The sequence below is a fragment of the Octopus bimaculoides genome, chromosome 3 (assembly GCF_046866305.1).
Source record: "Octopus bimaculoides isolate indiv1 chromosome 3, ASM4686630v1, whole genome shotgun sequence".
Taxonomy (NCBI): Eukaryota; Metazoa; Mollusca; class Cephalopoda; order Octopoda; family Octopodidae; genus Octopus; species Octopus bimaculoides.
This window is the reverse complement of record NC_142930.1, coordinates 10,892,361-10,902,734: the sequence shown is the minus strand read 5'-3', so window position 1 is coordinate 10,902,734 and position 10,374 is coordinate 10,892,361. Positions and strand designations below refer to the sequence as shown.

Sequence of the window (10,374 nt, the reverse complement as noted above, 5' to 3'; positions counted from 1 at the left end):
TACTCTCTCGTTGCTCACACGTGACCATCGTCCATCTTTCTTTCCCTCACGTGATCATCTTTCTTTTCTTTTGGTCTGTCACACAGACCAGACGCATTTTTATCTGTCTCCTCTCCTATCTTTTCTCTTGTCAAAGAATGTTCCTCCAACGTTCGCCACCTTACCTCGTCTGGCTTAGCGGCCCTCACTGTTTTCACTGTCTTGTTTTTGTTACCAACTTTGACCCTCCGAAAATCCCAAATTTTATTTTGGTTCGAGAGAGCAACTGTTTCTCAAAGGCACATATTGTTGTGAAATGCTCGAAATGTGGAGTAGATAAACAGCCGACAACTGGTGAAGGGTCTTTCTTTATGTTACTTGTCTTGTTTTCCATTTTATTTTTCTCGTTGTTCGCATAAAAAAGTTTGTCTTCGTGTTTCATGTTGTTTTCGTATTTCTTGGTATTTTCGTATTACGTATTGTTTACGTTTTGCGACGTCCTGTACCCATATATGCATATATATATATATATATATATATATATATATATATATATATATATATATAGGGGGAGAATGTACGAAAAAACAACAACAGACGAGGACAGGTGGTGTAAACAACAAAAGGATGTATTAGTATGACGCTCGGGAATACGGAAAGTCTTTAACGTTTCGAGCTACGCTCTTCAACAGAAAGAATACGGAGACAAGGAGAAAAACACGATAAAAAAAATTGAATAGTGTTCAGTCAACGGTCAATCATAGTAATGGCTGACCGGAAGTTAGAAATTTTACACAGGGGAGCTAAGAAAAGGGGGAGATAACAAAGGGGGAGAAAGAACGGTGATCGAAGAACGAGGGGCTGTGTGTGTGAGAGATAGAATGCTGGTGATCTTGACGTATGTATGTGTGAAAATGGGGAGGGGAGAAAGGAGTTGGTCAGTTGTAGTGTGTGCATGGTGTGATGTGAGGGTGTTGGTGTGACGTGATGTGGAGGTGTTGGGAGGTGGGGAAGGCATGGGTGGAGTGTGGGTTAGGCTGAGGGTGGGGTAGAGGTAAGAGTATGTAGGTAGGGGTGGGTGGTGGGTGTAAGGAATTGGATGGGGTGGAGTGGGAAGGTAGAGTAGGAGTGTGTTGAGGTGTGGTGGGATGAGCTTATGAGGGGGGTTGACGATGAAGGGGGAAGGGGAAGGTGGATGTAAGAGAGGGGGAAGGTGGGTATGGGAGGGGGGAGAAAGAGAGGAAGAGAAAGAGAGTGAGAGAAAAGAGAGTGAGAGAGAAGAGAGTGAGAGAGAGGGAAAGAGAGAAGAGAGTGAGAGAGAGTAAGGGTGAGAGGGTAAGAGAGTAAGAGTGTAGAGAGTAAGAGTGAGAGAGGGGAGAGTAAGAGAGAAGAGAGTGAGAGAGAGTAAGAGAGAGGAGAGAAAGAGTAGGGGTGAAGAGAAGTGGGAGTGAAGAGAAGTAGGAAGAGAAGTAGGAGTGAAGAGAAGTAAGAGTGAAGAGAAGTAGGAGTGAAGAGAAGTAGGAATGAAGAGAAGTAGGAAGAGAAGTAGGAGTGAAGAGAGGTAGGAGTGAAGAGAAGTAGGAGTGAAGAAAGGTGAAGAGACGTACAGAGCAGTAGGAGTCGGAGCAGGTGGGGAGGAGAGATGGGTGGTAGGAGGGAGGGGGAGGGGTTAGATGAAGAGGGGAGGGGAGTTGAGCCCATGTGGCGCAAAGGAGCGAAGAGAGAAGATTAATCCCTGTTCACGGCGCAAACGGGAGTCCGGATGGCCCCTGTGCATGGACAATCCAAACACGGACAGGTGTTGCTGCAAGGAGTGACCGGCAGAACGGAAGTGGCGTGACACCGGGGTGTCATTGCCAACGTTGATGTCTCGGAGGTGTTCCGCGAATCGGTCGGCTAGGCGGCGCCCCGTTTGTCCGATGTACAGAGAATGGCAGAGAGAGCAGGAGATACAATAGATGATGTTGGTATAAGTGCAGGTGAAGGAGTCGGTGATGCGATAGGGTCGGTGATGGGTGCTGGTGAGGAGGGTGGTGTTGGAGAGGTAAGGGCAAGTGCGGCAGCGTGGGCGGGAGCAAGGGAACGAGCCAGGTTGGGAGGTTGGGTTGGGGAAGAAGCTGTGGACCAAGAGGTCTCGTAGGTTATGGGCTCGTTTGAAGGAGGGGAGGGGTCGATTAGGGAAGATGTGGGAGGTGGAGGGGTCGGACTGGAGGCGCCGGAAAGCTCGGAGAATGGAGCGTTGGAGGGGTAGGGTGGTGGGATGGTAGGTGAGGGGAAAAGGGAGGCGGGAAACGGCAGGGCGGGTTCGGAGGAGAGAGCAGATGCACGGTCCACAGAACGTGCTCTGGCAAGGGCGGTGTGGATGGTGGTGGGTGGATATCCACGCAGGCTAAAGTGGCGAGCCATGAGTTGAGACTGAGTCTCAAAGTCATGGCTGTCGCTACAAAGTCTGCGTAGACGGAGGAATTGGGAATAGGGGATGGAAAGTTTTGTGTGCTTAGGGTGGGAGGAGGAGAAGTTGAGATATAAGTGTGAGTCTGTGTGTTTGTAGTGGATGGAAGTGCTAAGGGCGGAGTGAAGGATACTGACCGAAATGTCGAGAAAGGGGACAGAGGTGTCAGAGATAGTACAGGAGAAGTGGAGGGCAGGATGGAAAGATTGAACGAATGAGAGGAACGAGTCAAGATGTTCGCGGGAGAGTGAGGTGGCACCGATACAGTCGTCGATATACCGACCGTATAGTTCGGGAGTAGGACCAGTGAAACTGGAGAATATTTGGGCCTCAACATAACCAACGAACAGGTTCGCGTAGTTGGGGCCCATTCTCGTCCCCATGGTCACTCCCGAGACCTGCTGGTAGATATCTCCCGCGAACGAGAAGCAGTTGAGAGATAGGACAAGTGAAGCTTAGAAGGGCCAGGAGGGAAAGAGAAAGAGTTGAAAAGACGAAGCGCGTGGTTAGTGTCATGAATGTGGGAAGGGAGAGAAGTCACTAGGGGGGCGAGGACACGGTCTAGGTATTTTGAGATAAGCTCGGTGGGGCAGTTGCAGGCGGAGACGATGGGGCGGCCAGGGTTGTTCGGTTTATGGATCTTGGGGAGGAAGTAAATGGTGGGGGTGCGTGGGGTGCGAAAAATAAGGTTGGAGGCGGTGGCGAGGAGACGGGAGGAGAGGATGAGGTCATGGATAGTGGAGGACACAGTCTGTTGGTAGCTGGGCGTGGGGTCGGAGGGCAGAGGGCGGTAGAATGAGGTATCTCGAAGTTGGCGGAGAGCTTCGGCCTTGTAGAGGTCCGCGCGCCATACTACCACGGCTCCACCCTTATCAGCCGGTTTTATGATGATGTCCGTGCGGCGTCGGAGGGATCGAAGGGCCAAGAGTTCGGCTGGGGAGATGTTGAGTCGAGAGGGACGCCTGAAAAAGTTAAACAGGTCCACAGCGCGTTGGCAGGCGCCCGCGAAAAGATCAACTGCTTGGAACTGGCCAGGAGCAGGCGTCCACTGGGATGGTCGTCGGCCCAGGTCAGTGAAGCAGTCCTCGTTGGGTGCGGGTGGTGTGTTATGGAAAAGCGCACCCAACCTAACGCGGCGCACAAAGCTGTGGACATCGGCACGGGTTTGAAATTCCTTGCAGGATGGAGTGAGTGGGATGAAGCGCAGACCCCTATTGAGGATGGAGCGCTCCGCCTCAGAGAGAGGAAGATCTGGGGGAATGGTAACGACAGACTGAAGTGGAGAAGGGGTGGATGGAATAGAAGTAGGAGGGGATGAAGTAGGGTTAGGAGGGGCGGTCGGGATGGCGGAGGGCTGGGAGGGAGGGGTGGAGTGTGTGTGGGAGAGACAGGGTGGTTGGGTGGGGGTGGGGGAAGCATATCAGGGAGGGAGAAGGGTGGTGGAATGGTTGGGGTAGTGGCATCGGGTATGGAGGAATGGAGGAGTGAGTGAAGTTTGCGGAGCTTAGTGTCGGTAAGAAATGCATGAAAGAGATGATTAAGTTGAATGATAAAGCGCAATGTATTGTGAGCATGGGAGGGTGACAGAGAGGAGAAAAATATGGAAAAGGCTGGAGGAAGAAGGCGGTCGATAGTGTGGATTTTAGAGAGATTGGAGCGAATGGTGGCCCGCATAAGGCGGTAGGATGTGGTGCGGAGTACGGGTAGAATGGTGGTAGAAGAGTGGAGAGTGGTGTGGAAATGGAAGCGGAAACCCTTAGGGATGAGGCGGTGATGTAAGCAGCGACTGAGAAACGTAATATGACTAGAGAAACCAGTCTTCTTGAATATGAATAAGGAGAGTCGTATAGTAGGTTGAAAGTATTGAGCGGGAAGTGTGCGGAGGTATAGTTTTAGGCGGTTGTGGAGAGTGAGTTGGAAAGATTTGTAGTCAGGCATGATGGAACGAGAGAGAAAAGAAAATTAGACGTGGGAAGGAGAATTACAAAAGGTGTAGTGGAAAAAAAACAAGCGTGATGAGAAAATTGGACGTGGGAAAAAAAAATTTTTACAGGCGTGGGGGAAAAAAAATGAAGGCATGAGGAGAAAAACGAAAAAGGCGTTGTGAGAAGAAAATATAAGCGAGGTGGGAGAAAAAAAACAAAGCAAAAAGGAAGATGGGACAATAGGGAGAAAATGGGGTGACAGGGAGAGAAGAAACGAGAGGAGAAAAGAAATGGAGGGAGAAGAATATAAAGTAATAGGTGCAGATTAGAGAAAACAGATTAGGAACATCCAGAGTACGAAGAGACGGTAGGTGAAGGAAAGTAAAGGAAAAAATAAAGATGATAAGGGTAATAAAAGAGGTTTACAAAAGTGGAAAAGTTCAAAAGTTCGAAAGTTTTTTAGACGTCGTGGTATATTGAGGCGATTAAGTATGTACATATATGTGTGTGTATGTATGCCTATATATTTATATTTTATTTATACTATATTATATATATATATATATATATATATATATATATATATATATATATATATACATACATACATACATACATACATCCATCCATACATACATACATACATACACATATATAACGTTATATATGTGTATGTGTACCCGACTTATCGTTCACCTTGTATCTTGAATATGCAATTTGTAGATCAACTAAAATTCTCATATACTCTTGTTCATTTTATCAAGAAGCTTCAGTTTAAACAGGTTTGACATATGTGTTTTAGATATTGTTCAAAAACATTTATATTATAATTAGGACAAAGTAATATTTTGAAATATAACCGTCGCTTTAATTGATGCAGACAGTTTATAACACATAATGAAATGTTGACATACTTTTCAGGTTGAACATGAATATTGAAGTGAAAAACTGGGCATAGAGTTGTATGGAGATGTAAACATTGTTGAACAGTGAGTAAAACGAAGTCAAGTGCGACATCCCAAAATAAAGAAATATATAACTATACTTTTTAAATGAGTTAATTTACCAGATCGTACAAATAAAAATTGGAAATAAGCAGTATGTTAATCCCGGATGTGTTTTGATTTTATTCAACCTCTTCAGTGATGTACGATCATTAACATGTATGCTAGGTCAAGGTAGAGAAATATTAAAGGTCCCCGTTTTTAATTAAGACCACATTTTAGTATAATATGCTTTGACTTTTCCATGTTTTCCATTGAAGTTATAACCAGGTACCTAAATATAAGTACATAAAGACATGTCGTTTGAAGGTTGAATACTATATTCGACCCTCTATCTCCCTCTCCGTTTCTTTCTCTTTCTCTCTCTCTCTCTTTCTCTCTCTCTCTCTCTCTCTCTCTCTATCTATCTATCTATCTATCTATCTCTCTCTCTCTCTCTCCACAGACACATACCTCCACGAAACAGGATGTTCATTTTTAAAGTTCCACATGCTAAACAAAACTGAATGTAACATGCTACAGCAAGTGGAAAGGGATATGTTAATAGAATATGTATACGGTATATATATTCTGTACATATGCGTATGTATGTATACACACACACGTACGTACATACATACATACGTACATACATACATACATACATACATACATACATTTACTGGCACTCCGTCGGTTACGACAAGTGTCCCAGCTAATCCAAACAGCCAACTCATGAAAAACAGAACAGCCTACTCGTAAAATTAACGTGCAAGTGACTGAGCACTCCACAGACACGCGTACCCTTAACCAAGTTCTGAGAAACATTCAATTTGACACAGAATATGACAAGGCTGGCTCTTTGAAATACAGGTACAACTCATTTTTGCCGGCTGAGTGGAAGTAGAATTTCTTGGTCAAGGACACAATGCGCTGCCGAGTATCGAACTCACGACCTAACGATTGTGAGCCAGATACGCCTTCACCACATACATACATACATACATACAGGGTATTCAGGCTAAATTTGACCATTCTTTATGTCTCCTTTTTGCAGCAGGAACAGCTTGATGTATAGGGGAATAGTCAACTGCGTTGGGGAGCATAAAGATCAAAGTTGTAGTCAGCTGACATGGACGACTGAAAACCATCTTGATATAGGAAAAGAGTTACCTGTATCAGGATGATTCGCGCCGAATGTCAAAATGCCGACTTCGTGATTACTTCTCAATACTCTGTGAACACTGTAAAGGCTGTAAGAAGTGACACGGACAACTGCAACGATGACTACGAAACAGTGGCCAGCACGGCGTTCTGACTGCGTCCACACATTGGAATTCGTGCAACAACTGATGAACATGGCCTTATTCAGATGGCTATGTGAAGCTGCTGGAGACTGCAGTCAAATCCTACTAGAAAGGGCTGCTGCTGAAAGGCCATACGTGTAGCAGCAGGATTCCGTTTTTTTGCCATGCCTGCGGAAAGAGTCAGGAGTGGCTGCAGAAGAATTTCTATGACTTTACCAGCCCAATTTCTGGCCTCCTAATTTCCCCGATTGTTATCCCATTGATTAATCTGTGTGGGACGTGTTTAAAGAGACACCAACCGCTCTGCCTACAACACCAAGGCCGAACTGGTGGCCAAGATCAAGAAAGCGTTCGAAGATCTTCACAGGGACACAGTGAGAAATGCATACACCAGGTTCCGTAGCTGTCTTGAGATCATGATGGAAGCTGAGGGTGGCTACTTTGAGTAAACTGTTATCTCCCAGCTATAACCTAATTGATATTTTTTGATATTTTAAAATACTTTTGGTCTTGGATGGAATACTATTTTCTTTTCCTTTTATGCAAACCGTCAAATTCAGCCCGAACACCCTGTATATACTATGTAATTATGCATACATACATACATGCATACATACACACACACATACATACATGCATACATACATACATACGTACGTACGTACGTACGTACGTACGTACGTACATACGTACCTACCAGGGATCGCGCTAAAGAGTAAGCAGAAACATCTGTTAGAGGCATGGCTTCAGGCCAGCGGGTGAAACGATCAATACAAGTAAGGATGTAAGTATATCCTTGACTGATGGGCCAAGGTCCAACAAGATCAATGTGGATATAGTGGAAACGTGCGTCTGGTGTACTGGAGGTGTCGAGGGATACGCAAATGTGTCTATGCACCTTCGACCTTTGGCAGTGGAGACAAGATCGAGACTAGTCAGTGATGTCACGCCTCATGTTCGGCCAGAATCTAACCGTAATGAGCTTCACAGAGGCCGAGGCTCCAGGATGCGATAGATTATGTAGGACTTCAAACGCAGCTCGTCTAGAACGAGGAGACGAGGTGACTCTGTCGATACGTCACACAGAATCTGCTTATCAGAGGTTGGCCACAGTCAAATGATTGAAACAAGTAAAAGAATGTTTTATGCCGAGACAACAGGGGTTGTCTCACTTACCACCCTGGGACTAAAAGTATGATTGAGCGATTCCATTAGCTATTGAAATACACTCTCAAAGTATGTATTGATAATAGTAACAAGATAGAATAACTTCCTTTTGTTCGGTGTTCTATATCTGACACATTGTGTACATTGATTCCAAATGTCCAGTAAACCATGTTGCTCTTCATTCACAATTGTAGCCCATATACTGACCAATATTTAACAATGGTCACGTCTTCATCCATGACTATGCGATTCAAAAGCCATTCAGCTGCCCTATTCCCTTCTATTTAAAGTGTTTCAAATAACTCCAAAGTACTTCGTTATTGATGTACACAGAAAATAAGAAAAGTAAATTGAGTGAAGCAAGCAAATAGGTTATTGAAACGATTAGATTGAAACATTTCGCCAGTTTCACCCTATCATTCCATTCATTTTCCTACACACCTAATTCTTCACGACGCTGTGAAAACATTGTACTCAATATTTCATCAATCCAATTCAAAACTACCACTTGTCCCTATTATCAGTGTTTGTTTCGTTAGCTTTGTTTTTTTTTGGGGGGGGGGGCTGTAGTTAAAACTAGGTCTGAAATATATAGAACCAAAAGCTTACAAATCGTTAGTTGAAAATTTTTAAAACAAAATTGTAGTAACGCCTTTATAGCAGACGACATTTCCGGTAAGCTTATCCACGCATGCGCAAGGACTAGTTCCCGAAGGAACACGGGCAGTCTCATGCGCATGCGTGGTCATTGGACATCCAAGTTTTGCGCCCTTATTCATTCTCTTTCTCGGCCGGCTGACCATGAGCCTGGACGTCTTCAAGCTGTCTCTCTCCAACATTCCAACTCTGGAGACAGCTCTTTCCAACATTCCAACTCTGGAGCTAGACAGATAACCACCAACATCACTGACGGCGTCTCAGCAACCAAAGGGCGAAGTGCTGCCTATTTCCTCTGTAAATAAATATTGTTGTGTTGATGGTTCAGAATCTGCGTTCCATTGTTTCTTCTAGAATTTAATGTACAGAAGCGGTGTACACCTAATGGTGTATAACCACTTTCCTATAAAATCAAAACATATTGTGCATTCGCACATACCTCCAAGCTGTTATTTGCTAGTCTTGTTTGGACTGCTCATCTGGAGTAAATAACTATAACCTGCAGTACACACGTGCACACAATGGACCCACTGTCGAGGTCAGTTATTATCATAGGTCTTTATTTTGATGAACGTTTGTCATGTGACCCTACCACTCGATTATCACACAACTTAACTTTGGTGCCTTTAAGAAAGCACTTGTTTGTAGATAACATTTTCAGAAGCACAGCATGTAATTATTTTCAATCAGATTACTGAACATTATCACACTTGCTGCCAAATGTAAACGGATATTTGTTGAACACTGACCAGTATCGAAAATGAAATCAACAGGATTCCTCAACCTTTCAGAATTTCAAACTAATACACATTTTTGTTAAAATTCTTACAGATTAGAGCAGTGAGTTGGCAGATTCATTAGCATGCCAGGCAAAATGCTTTGCAGAATTTCATCCAGCTTTATGTTCTGAGTTCAAATTCTGCTGAGGTCAGCTTTTGCCTTCTATCCTTTCAGGGTCGATAAAATAAGTACCAGTTGAGCAGTGGTGTCGACGTAATTGTTTTATCTTCTCCCACAAAATTGCTAGCATTGTACCAAAATTTCAGACCAATATTCCTAGATATATTTGGTCTCACAACTTTTGAATTAACAAGATTTCATTCTTACATTCTATGAACTGTTTTTTTCTGGTGTAGTTTCAGCTCAGAGCTGTAGCCATGCTGATGCACCGCCGTTACAATATACGAAAGATTATATATGTAAAGATTATATACATTATATAGCCATCTTTGCTGGCTATACAATAAACATAATCTTTACATTCAAGAAATATATATATGTAGTATTCAAATCACTATTTTTTAAAATTTACTGAAAAAGACTGAATATTTTATAGTGTGTACATAGTGTTACAATTACTTTTTTGTTATGAAATATATATTAACCTCCTAGTTAGTTATGCAGAAAATTCTAGTATTCTTAATTCTAAATTTGGAAAACATTCTCAATAATTTATTACAGAAGCAGTATTAACTGAAATCAGCATTCTCTAGCCTTCTACAGTATATCCACGTTAAGGAAGATATACAGAATGCTATTCTCAACCAATACTGCTTCTGTAACAAATTCTACCCAGCCTACTAGCTATATGCAACATCAGTGATTTTATTTTTTTTTTTTTTTTTGTTAATCGCTATTTTTCTATATTAGTTGAGGCTAAATTTGTCTCAGCATGAGGTTGCTAGTGATTACTTGCTACTGTTGACACTCAAAGAAGCAGAAATCTAAATTTAGCAATTACACCACCACCACTAGGTACTTCTTTGCCTGCTACTGATATACTTAGGTGCTCTTTAGCACTATATGCCAATACGAGATGCTTTCAACATTGTAACCATGTTAAGTAAGATATAGAGAATGCTAATTCTCATTAATGTTTTATGAACATTTTCTTTTCTGTCATC

General features: G+C 43.3%; 1 long non-coding RNA gene across 1 annotated transcript in view; it reads left to right on the top strand.

Annotated features, from left to right (window-relative positions):
- The window catches only part of LOC149136451 (uncharacterized), a 102,390-nt gene extending 96,977 nt beyond the window's left edge, over positions 1–5,413 (top strand). The window contains exon 3 of the long non-coding RNA XR_016240975.1: positions 5,278–5,413. This is a non-coding gene — a long non-coding RNA (uncharacterized LOC149136451). The remainder of the gene's footprint in view (positions 1–5,277) is intronic.
- Positions 5,414–10,374: the final 4,961 nt, after the last annotated feature.